This window comes from Hyperolius riggenbachi, chromosome 3 (genome assembly GCF_040937935.1).
Source record: "Hyperolius riggenbachi isolate aHypRig1 chromosome 3, aHypRig1.pri, whole genome shotgun sequence".
In the NCBI taxonomy this organism is placed as follows: Eukaryota; Metazoa; Chordata; class Amphibia; order Anura; family Hyperoliidae; genus Hyperolius; species Hyperolius riggenbachi.
Window position 1 is genome coordinate 353,674,633 of NC_090648.1, and position 12,163 is coordinate 353,686,795.

The 12,163-nt window shown below is 42.0% G+C and overlaps 1 long non-coding RNA gene across 1 annotated transcript in view; it reads right to left on the reverse strand.

Annotated features, from left to right (window-relative positions):
- Positions 1–1,343: 1,343 nt before the first annotated feature.
- The window catches only part of LOC137561522 (uncharacterized), an 11,824-nt gene continuing 1,004 nt past the window's right edge, over positions 1,344–12,163 (reverse strand). The window contains exons 2-3 of the long non-coding RNA XR_011030038.1: positions 7,886–8,021; positions 1,344–1,447 (exon numbers count right to left, since the gene is read on the reverse strand). This is a non-coding gene — a long non-coding RNA (uncharacterized lncRNA). The remainder of the gene's footprint in view (positions 1,448–7,885; positions 8,022–12,163) is intronic.

The following is a 12,163-nucleotide window of genomic DNA, read 5'->3' on the forward strand; positions in this document are numbered from 1 at the left end:
TGCTTTTGGTCCAGGGGCAGCTTGTCAGTCTTTGCCAGTAAAAAGTAAAAATCCATCCCTGCGCATACCAAAAAATGCATGCAAAATTGCATTTAATATACGGTAAGTCTATAGACCTCACAAAAAAAAAAATCACATTGGAGTGCACTTTCCAATGCAATTTTATGTTAATTTTAAAACATCGCACAGCAAGTTCCTTCTTCCCGCATACTGTATGTGAATCACATGCGATACAATGCTTTCCTATGGAAATTTATAAAATTATTAAATGTAATAATTTAATTTTGCTGTCTTTTGAAAAGGCATATGGATAAAAACACAAAACAGAAATGCATGAAAAATGCACATAAAACGCAAATAAAAAACTGCAAAAGCAGGAAAGAATGCAGAGAAAAACACATGCCAGAACACACATGGTCTTCTGCACAGACAAGTGTGCTCCCAGCCTGAATGCGCATATAATGATTTAGATATTCCCAAAACAGTAAAATATATATATATATATATATATATATATGTATATATATATATATATATATATATACAGTACAGAAGTTTGGACACACCTTCTCATTCAAAGAGTTTTCTTTATTTTCATGACTATGAACATTGTAGATTCACACTGGAGGCATCCAAACTATGAATGAACACATGTGGAAGTATAGTATATAACCAAAAAGTGTGAAACAACTGAAAATATTTCAGATTCTAGGTAGCCACCTTTTGCTTTGATTACTGCTTTGCACACTCTTGGCATTCTCTTGATTTGCTTAAAGAGGTAGTTACCTGAAATGTTTTTCACTTCACAGATGTGCCCTGTCAGGTTTAATAAGTGGGATGTCTTGCCTTATAAATGGGGTTGGGACCATCAGTTGTGTTGTGGAGAAGTCAGGTGGATACACAGCTAATAGTCCTACTGAATATGTAGAGGCGGCGAGAAAAACACAAACAGGTCCGGGAGCCCACTCTGGTGCAATATCGTTAGTGTATATGGATAAGGTGCAAACAAGCAAAATATATACTCACAAGTCTGGGTTGCAGCAAAGGCAACCACTTGTGTTCGCAGGTGGAGAAGTACCGTCTCCACTCCACCTTGCGCTTCCCAGCTGGTCGCTGCTCCTGGTGAAAAATGATTTTACGTCGGGAAACTCGACTCAAATCACCCTCGATATAGAGTATATATGAGGGAGGAAAACTGCTTAAGAACGGGATAGGAGGCGCCCGGTCTAGGAAGCGTCACAGTGTAAGTTATTACTGGAATAGATGGTTGTTCCAATCACTATAACATATGGAATAATAAAATAGTCCTACCTCACAGATGTATGGCAGGACATAAAGGCTCAAAGGAGTCACAATTAAATATTCGAGCTATTTTATTTTGACAATTGGTGCACTTCGACAACGCGTTTCTCGGCTCAACGCCGCTTCTTCAGGTCAATACAAGTGCCTTTAAAAACAAATGGCGACTCTCAGATAACGTTATCACAGTAAACATCATATAGTATCATATATCCTAAAGCACTTTAAGTAAAACAGTGTAAAATAATATTATCCTGACTGTGCAAGACATAAAGCGATTGTACTAACTCATATATATATAAAAATATAATAAATAATATAATAAATCCATCAAAAAGGATATATGACATCAATAAATAGATAAAAGAATAAGAGCTTGCAATTCTATGCTCACTGCGGTATATGTGTGTATCCGTAACCAAAAGAACAGCACACACGCACATACGCACACGTCTGTATGCGCATATGCATGTGCGTGTAGGTAAACACAAACCCGGATGTTCTCAGACCTCTATCAATTGTCGCAACATAAAAAATGGTAGAGGGCACATAGTGTAATATACCATATGTGAGGGGTAGGAAGAAAATAGCTCCCTTCAAATATGTAGCGTCGGAGGGGCTTACTAGCTGTGTGGCTAGGAGGTGAAGGACTAGTGGGGGACTCAGGTCTCATTACAGGCCGCTTGCAGTAGGATGCGGCTGGATGGCCGGCTGCATTGCAAAGGGGAGCTGGCAGTTAGGTCTCTCAGGAGGGTGGAGAAACCGGGGGGTAGAGGGCGGCTGATACTATTTGTATAGTGCCCCGATTAAGGTCTGCGTGCAGTGCTAGTATGTAGCGTAAAGCTGATGGGTGCAGGGATATGGGGGAGGCATACCTGTGGAGATCGTAGATCACGTATCCGGGCGCCTGAGAAGCGCCATGTGTAAAGCTGGGAGTTAATAAGGTTTCCAAATGAGGTTTTCCAAACCTCCAGGTAGGCGTGTGCGCATATGATGACGTCACTCCGCTCCGCACGTAATGATGCTACGGAGGCCTGGATGTCCTGGGGTACTGTAGGGATATAGTGGCCATCTTTGTGGAGGCTACCTCTGACATAAAACGGCGGCCATATTGGAGGTGGCTGCCTCTCGTGGGTAGTGGCTAGACTAAGGGAAAAGCATTACGTTTTGTAGAGGAATTATATTTCCATGCTTTTCTAACGGGAATAGATACAAGGGTACACTACTGTGTGTAAGTGATGATGCCTTTTCTTATTATTTGTTTATTTAAATTTTGATTCTACACCTCGTAGGAGATTCGTTCCCAGTATCTGTTTAAGGGCTAGTGTTGCCCTCTGCTGGGGAACAAAAGTACAATTGAGAATAAACATAAAAACTTTAAAATTCTCCAGCTCGGTTCTCTTTTGTCTGGGTAAGGTGTATAGCAACCCTTAATGTGCATCTAGTTCGTTTTAGTATATTTTAGTATCTCAGGGAGGCCCTTAACTTATCCCTCGTGTGTATGTTTGTACTAGAGGGGTGCCACCTGTTAAGGGTCTATATGTTAAAAGTATCAATATAATAATTACAGAAACATGTCAGTACAATCAAAATACATATACATAGAAACACAATTGTAACATCAGAAATGGATAATATATGGAAAATAAAAAGGTACAACAAGATAAAAATGCGAATGTATAACTATATAAAAAATACATATAAAATATATAATAATATAGGTAAATAGCCGCGGGATATTGTTGGGGTATTTAAATGGAGAACTCCTCTAGTTCTAACTTAATGGAGAATGGAATGGCAAGTAGTCTACTTGTAGGGTGGCACCTAAAGCTTAGGGTACGGCCTAATTAAGGCTTTTGAGGGGGTGGGAAATGGAGGGGGGGGTATTGGATAAAGGAAGGGGTAAAGGACGGGGGGGGGGGGGGGGAAGGATAGGGAAGGGGAGAACGGGGGGGGGGGGAAAGGGGGAGGGAGGGCGATGGCGGGGGGTGGGAAGGGGGAGGAAGATCAGGGGGGTGTTTGAAGGAGGGGGGGGGGGGGGGTTTGGGGACAACCGGATATACCGGTGTATCGTGTCCAACGGAGCTCATTAGCATTTTGCACTGTGTAATAGGATGAATACCAGGTTGTTGGTGGTCTCTAGTACAGGTACTTAACATTGTGTAGTGTATCACAGGTTATGTTCTAGACATATGTTTAGGCCCTCTGGTTGCAGAGTATTCAGCTGGAAAATCCAAAACATCTCTCTTGCCTTTAATATACCGTGTCTATTTGGAGTACTTTTCTTAATTTGTTCGATTGGGCAGACTGTAGTGCCGTCTATGGACTGATTGTGGATATATTTGTAATGCCGTGAGAGACCGTGTTTCAGGAAGCCTCTTTGGATGTTCCTTTTATGTTGTCCCCACCGTGACCTGAGGAATTGGGTGGTTCTGCCTACATATCGGAGTCCACAAGGGCATGTGATCAGATATATGATAAAGTCACTAGAACAATCCACTGCATTCTGGATCGTAAACGTAGTATCGGTTGCAGTTGAGGTGAAATGTCTTTGATCTGTTTGAAGTAGCGGGCAACATAGACACCGTGGTTTCCTGCATGGTTTGCTTCCCTTATCTCTGTCGGTACTGGCTTGGACCATTATATCGTCCTTTTTTACTCTACTAGGGGCCAATATATTTTTCAGAGTTCTAGCGCGGCGAAACACTTGTTTTGGTTTATTTGTGAGATTAGTTTTCAGAAATGGATCATTCATCAGTAGAGGCCAATGTTTGTTCAGGATATTTCTTATTGATCTATGGTTGTTAGAATATCGTGTAATAAAGCTTGGTTCCATTTCTTTGTTTTCTTTTTTCGTTTTCTGTAATTTTCGTGGTCCCCTCAGTATTTCTTCTCTGTCTGCTGCCCTCGCTTTTCTTTTTGCCTCATTAACAAGTTTCTTTGGGAAATGTTTTTCTTTGAATTTTTCGGTCAGGGTTTTTGCTTGATCATTGAATGTAGTGATATCTGTACAATTCTTTCTGATCCTCAGGAACTGACCATATGGGATGTTTGTTTTCCATGGTTTATGGTGGCAACTGTGAAAATCAATATATGAATTAGAGTCCACTGTTTTGAAAAGATTTCTTGATTTTATTTTTTCTTCCTCATGGTATACGACTATGTCAAGATATTCTAATTCTTCTTTGTTATAATTCGAGGTGAACGTAATCCCCCAACTGTTCCCATTGAGATAGTCCTTAAATGCGTTGATTAATGCGATATCCCCGTCCCAAATGATGAATAGGTCGTCTATGTACCTTCTGTACAGGATTATATTCTTATTATAAGGATTGTCAGGGCCTAGTAGCAGCTTTTCCAGTAGGCCCATTGTTAGGTTAGCATAGCTCGGGGCAAACCCCGCCCCCATCGCCGTTCCTCTGGTCTGCAAGTAAGTGGTGCCCATAAATTCGAAGAAATTATGCGTAAGGATGAATGCTATGGCTTGAATGAGAAAGTACTTTTGTTTCACTGGTAGTATCTCGCTGGAATTGAGATAATGCCAGACTGCCCTAAGCCCAATATGATGGTGAATGTTGGAATACAGGGAGCATACGTCGAGTGTTACCCATACGTAGGTACTCTTCCATTCGATTTCTTACAGTTCCGCCAGTAATTGAGTGGAATCTCTGAGGTAGGATGGTAGCTGTTGTACAAATGGTTGTAGGTGTTGGTCCACTAATTCCGACAGATGTGATGTCAATGACTCAATTCCAGCTATAATAGGACGGCCGGGTGGGTTGGTGACTGATTTGTGAATCTTTGGGAGATGGTAGAAGTGTGCTACTGGTGGGTTTGGTATAATGATGTACTCTTTTTCTGTTTTGCTGATAATTCCTTCTTCCCACGCTCGTTTTATCATCGCGTCCATCACTCCTTTATATTCGATGGTCGGGGCTTCTTTTAATTTCTTATAGTATTCTTGATCTTGTAGAATTCTGTGGGCCTCTCTAACGTAGTCCTCTTTGTTCATTACGACTATCCCCCCCCCCCCCCCCCCTTGTCAGCCGATTTTATCACTATGTCTTTATTTGATCTCAAGTTCTTCAACGCTCTTTCTTCCTTTTTCGTTAGGTTTCCCTTAACTTCTTGATGCTCCATGTCTCTGAAGTCCTGCAGGACTTGTTTATAGAAACTTTCAATATATGGGCCGCGATCATTAGTGGGATAAAAGTTTGACTTTCTCTTTAATTCTGTATAGATATATTTCTCCATTTCTAGTTCATTATAATCCAAGTACAGGGTTTTGTTGTCAACTTCCGTATCTACGATCAAAGGTATAATGGGTTTATCTCTGGTCTCCGAGTTGTTACGTAGTTTCTTCATGGCGAAGTGCCGCTTGAGTGTGAGTTTTCTTGTGAAGGAGTTAAGATCTATAAATAGTTCATATAGACTTGAGGGTTTTGTGGGGCAAAACGAGAGGCCTTTGCATAAAACTTGTTCTTCTACATCATTAAATTTATATGTCGATAGGTTAAAAATAGGTTTCTGGCTAAAACATTTAGATTTTTGTTTAGACTACTGGTTCTCTGTTTGGTCTTTTTACCCCCTCTTTTTCCCCCGTTTCCTCTTTCTTCTGGGCTGGGGGCTTGCCTCTTTTGTGCTCTTATAGGGGAAGATACTATCAGAGGACTGGGTTGTCCGATCGGGTTCGGTAGTCTGGGCCATAATTGTGGGGATTCTCCCATGATGGTTGGTAGCTCTAAAAAAGATGACGATGTTGTTTTTTCTGTAAGATTAGATTCTGAGCTGCTATTAGGTCCCGATGAATAGTAGTCCGTAATCTGTTTCGGTTGCAATCGATTCATTTGGTTACCTTTAGATTGTTTGTTATATCTCGGGATCTTAGTGATTGGTATCGGGGTGGTGGCATTCATAGATGAGGTAGAGGGTAGTTGGAAATCTTGTGGGGGTCCTCGTATTCTAGTGGTTTCCCCCTTATCGTTTGTTTCTTCTTGTGTCTGTGAGTCATAGATACTCAAATCCAACAGTTCTTGATCGGAACTCTCTTCTTGAGCACCAATTTCAACCTTTTTTGTTGTTGGTCCTTTTCCTATTGGCGTGCTGAAAACTTCCAGTTCTCCCTGTGCTTCTGTTTCTTGATGTGGTCCAGTGTTGATTTTTCTTTCGGTGTCTGCGGTGAGTTGTTCGTATCATGTAATTCGTCTAATTTAAGGCTGGTTACTTTGGATTCTTCAGTTGTTGATTTGGTGGATGTACGTCACATTCCGGTATGTGTTGTGGAGAATTCGGTTCCACTGTGTTGGATTGTGTTGGGCCTTCAGGTTGGGTCGGGTTCCGACGTATATGCTCCCTGTATGATGTCTTTCTCCTTTGTTTTTGATGATGGTTTGGTCTCTGGTTAATGAGTCTGGGTGGGTGTGGTCTATATGAGGGGGCCTGTTTAGGGTGTATAACGGGTATGTTGTTGGTTTTCATCACCTCTCCGTTGGGATCTGGTAAGGTCTCTGGATCAGATGGTAGCTGATGATGAGGGGCCCTTTTGGGTCTCTGGACCCTCTGTTGGTTATTCCTATATAGATTCCTGTCACGGTTGATTTTCCTAAGTTTATTCTCTGAAATCTCTAATTCAAATTTGCTCAGTTTAGTGTCTAGGATATGTGAACATGATTTAAATTGATTTGTGTGAGAGTGGGTGATAAGGAGATCTTTCTTTTCTTTAATTTGAGGTTTGAGTTCTGAAATAATAGATTTCCGTTTATTGGTGATACGTGTCATCATCCCCCCCCGAGCAGGATTCAAGATACTCATACCATTCTTCGGTAAACACTGGATCATTAGGGAACGGGGATTCCGTTAATACACGAAGACCCCCCGGGGAGATTTTCTCCTCTATATATGTTTCCTGCATCTCGATATCTGCTAGGTTAAAAAATCCGATTTTAACAGTTTCTCTAGAGCAAAGAAAATAGGGCCCAGGTCAAGGGTCACCTGCTCCGAGTCTAAGGTTACTCGTTCTTCTCGTTGCTCGGGCCCTTCTGGTCGAAAGTTACTCAGCTTAAATTGGTCCAGGAGTTTTGCTCTTTGGACGGAGCGGTCTTCTAAGAGATCCATGGGTTGTTCTATGCGTCGAGATGGTCTACTACCGGACCCCGATTGTGAAACGGACTGGAACGTAGTCCTTCCGTAGATCAACTATGTAGAGGCGGTGAGAAAAACACAAACAGGTCCGGGAGCCCACTCTGGTGCAATATCGTTAGTGTATATGGATAAGGTGCAAACAAGCAAAATATATAATCACAAGTCTGGGTTGCAGCAAAGGCAACCACTTGTGTTCGCAGGTGGAGAAGTACCGTCTCCACTCGGCCTTGCGCTTCCCAGCTGGTCGCTGCTCCTGGTGAAAAATGATTTTACGTCGGGAAACTCGACTCAAATCACCCTCGATATAGAGTATATATGAGGGAGGAAAACTGCTTAAGAACGGGATAGGAGGCGCCCGGTCTAGGAAGCGTCACAGTGTAAGTTATTACTGGAATAGATGGTTGTTCCAATCACTATAACATATGGAATAATAAAATAGTCCTACCTCACAGATGTATGGCAGGACATAAAGGCTCAAAGGAGTCACAATTAAATATTCGAGCTATTTTATTTTGACAATTGGTGCACTTCGACAACGCGTTTCTCGGCTCAACGCCGCTTCTTCAGGTCAATACAAGTGCCTTTAAAAACAAATGGCGACTCTCAGATAACATTATCACAGTAAACATCATATAGTATCATATATCCCAAAGCACTTTAAGTAAAACAGTGTAAAATAATATTATCCTGACTGTGCAAGACATAAAGCGATTGTACTAACTCATATATATATAAAAATATAATAAATAATATAATAAATCCATCAAAAAGGATATATGACATCAATAAATAGATAAAAGAATAAGAGCTTGCAATTCTATGCTCACTGCGGTATATGTGTGTATCCGTAACCAAAAGAACAGCACACACGCACATACGCACACGTCTGTATGCGCATATGCATGTGCGTGTAGGTAAACACAAACCCGGTTGTTCTCAGACCTCTATCAATTGTCGCAACATAAAAAATGGTAGAGGGCACATAGTGTAATATACCATATGTGAGGGTAGGAAGAAAATAGCTCCCTTCAAATATGTAGCATCGGAGGGGCTTACTAGCTGTGTGGCTAGGAGGTGAAGGACTAGTGGGGGACTCAGGTCTCATTACAGGCCGCTTGCAGTAGGATGCGGCTGGATGGCCGGCTGCATTGCAAAGGGGAGCTGGCAGTTAGGTCTCTGAGGAGGGTGGAGAAACCGGGGGGTAGAGGGCGGCTGATACTATTTGTATAGTGCCCCGATTAAGGTCTGCGTGCAGTGCTAGTATGTAGCGTAAAGCTGATGGGTGCAGGGATATGGGGGAGGCATACCTGTGGAGATCGTAGATCACGTATCCGGGGCGCCTGAGAAGCGCCATGTGTAAAGCTGGGAGTTAATAAGGTTTCCAAATGAGGTTTTCCAAACCTCCAGGTAGGCGTGTGCGCATATGATGACGTCACTCCGCTCCGCACGTAATGATGCTACGGAGGCCTGGATGTCCTGGGGTACTGTAGGGATATAGTGGCCATCTTTGTGGAGGCTACCTCTGACATAAAACGGCGGCCATATTGGAGGTGGCTGCCTCTCGTGGGTAGTGGCTAGACTAAGGAAAAGCATTACGTTTTGTAGAGGAATTATATTTCCATGCTTTTCTAACGGGAATAGATACAAGGGTACACTACTGTGTGTAAGTGATGATGCCTTTTCTTATTATTTGTTTATTTAAATTTTGATTCTACACCTCGTAGGAGATTCGTTCTTAGTATCTGTTTAAGGGCTAGTGTTGCCCTCTGCTGGTGAACAAAAGTACAATTGAGAATAAACATAAAAACTTTAAAATTCTCCAGCTCGGTTCTCTTTTGTCTGGGTAAGGTGTATAGCAACCCTTAATGTGCATCTAGTTCGTTTTAGTATATTTTAGTATCTCAGGGAGGCCCTTAACTTATCCTCGTGTGTATGTTTGTACTAGAGGGGTGCCACCGGTTAAGGGTCTATATGTTAAAAGTATCAATATAATAAGTACAGAAACATGTCAGTACAAACAAAATACATATACATAGAAACACAATTGTAACATCAGAAATGGATAATATATGGAAAATAAAAAGGTACAACAAGATAAAAATGCGAATGTATAACTATATAAAAAATACATATAAAATATATAATAATATAGGTAAATAGCCGCGGGATATTGTTGGGGTATTTAAATGGAGAACTCCTCTAGTTCTAACTTAATGGAGAATGGAATGGCAAGTAGTCTACTTGTAGGGTGGCACCTAAAGCTTAGGGTACGGCCTAATTAAGGCTTTTTGAGGGGGTGGGAAAGGGAGGGGGGGGGTATTGGATAAAGTACTCCAAATAGACACGGTATATTAAAGGCAAGAGAGATGTTTTGGATTTTCCAGCTGAATACTCTGAAACAGAGGGCCTAAACATATGTCTAGAACATAACCTGTGATACACTACACAATGTTAAGTACCTGTACTAGAGACCACCAACAACCTGGTATTCATCCTATTACACAGTGCAAAATGCTAATGAGCTCCGTTGGACACGATACACCGGTATATCCGGTTGTCCCCAAACCCCCCCCCCCTCCTTCAAACACCCCCCTGATCTTCCTCCCCCTTCCCACCCCCCGCCATCGCCCTCCCTCCCCCTTTCCCCCCCCCCGTTCTCCCCTTCCCTATCCTCCCCCCCCCTCCCCGTCCTTTACCCCTTCCTTTATCCAATACCCCCCCCCCCTCCCTTTCCCACCCCCTCAAAAGCCTTAGGTAACTTTCGAAGTAACTTTCGACCAGAAGGGCCCGAGCAACGAGAAGAACGAGTAACCTTAGACTCGGAGCAGGTGACCCTTGACCTGGGCCCTATTTTCTTTGCTCTAGAGAAACTGTTAAAATCGGAATTTTTTAACCTAGCAGATATCGAGATGCAGGAAACATATATAGAGGAGAAAATCTCCCCGGGGGGTCTTCGTGTATTAACGGAATCCCCGTTCCCTAATGATCCAGTGTTTACCGAAGAATGGTATGAGTATCTTGAATCCTGCTCGGGGGGGATGATGACACGTATCACCAATAAACGGAAATCTATTATTTCAGACTCAAACCTCAAATTAAGAAAAGAAAGATCTCCTTATCACCCACTCTCACACAAATCAATTTAAATCATGTTCACATATCCTAGACACTAAACTGAGCAAATTTGAATTAGAGATTTCAGAGAATAAACTTAGGAAAATCAACGTGACAGGAATCTATATAGGAATAACCAACAGAGGGTCCAGAGACCCAAAAGGGCCCCTCATCATCAGCTACCATCTGATCCAGAGACCTTACCAGATCCCAACGGAGAGGTGATGAAAACCAACAACATACCCGTTATACACCCTAAACAGGCCCCCTCATATAGACCACACCCACCCAGACTCATTAACCAGAGACCAAACCATCATCAAAAACAAAGGAGAAAGACATCATACAGGGAGCATATACGTCGGAACCCGACCCAACCTGAAGGCCCAACACAATCCAACACAGTGGAACCGAATTCTCCACAACACATACCGGAATGTGACGTACATCCACCAAATCAACAACTGAAGAATCCCAAAGTAACCAGCCTTAAATTAGACGGATTACATGATACGAACAACTCACCGCAGACACCGAAAGAAAAAATCAACACTGGACCACATCAAGAAACAGAAGCACAGGGAGAACTGGAAGTTTTCAGCACGCCAATAGGAAAAGGACCAACAACAAAAAAGGTTGAAATTGGTGCTCAAGAAGAGAGTTCCGATCAAGAACTGTTGGATTTGAGTATCTATGACTCACAGACACAAGAAGAAACAAACGATAAGGGGGAAACCACTAGAATACGAGGACCCCCACAAGATTTCCAACTACCCTCTACCTCATCTATGAATGCCACCACCCCGATACCAATCACTAAGATCCGAGATATAACATACAATCTAAAGGTAACCAAATGAATCGATTGGCACCGAAACAGATTACGGACTACTATTCATCGGGACCTAATAGCAGCTCAGAATCTAATCTTACAGAAAAAACAACATCGTCATCTTTTTTAGAGCTACCAACCATCATGGAGAATCCCACAATTATGGCCCAGACTACCGAACCCGATCGGACAACCCAGTCCTCTGATAGTATCTTCCCCTATAAGAGCACAAAAGAGGCAAGCCCCCAGCCCAGAAGAAAGAGGAAACGGGGAAAAAGAGGGGTAAAAAGACCAAACAGAGAACCAGTAGTCTAAACAAAAATCTAAATGTTTTAGCCAGAAAACCTATTTTTAACCTATCGACATATAAATTTAATGATGTAGAAGAACAAGTTTTATGCAAAGGCCTCTCGTTTTGCCCCACAAAACCCTCAAGTCTATATGAACTATTTATAGATCTTAACTCCTTCACAAGAAAACTCACACTCAAGCGGCACTTCGCCATGAAGAAACTACGTAACAACTCGGAGACCAGAGATAAACCCATTATACCTTTGATCGTAGATACGGAAGTTGACAACAAAACCCTGTACTTGATTATAATGAACTAGAAATGGAGAAATATATCTATACAGAATTAAAGAGAAAGTCAAACTTTTATCCCACTAATGATCGCGGCCCATATATTGAAAGTTTCTATAAACAAGTCCTGCAGGACTTCAGAGACATGGAGCATCAAGAAGTTAAGGGAAACCTAACGAAAAAGGAAGAAAGAGC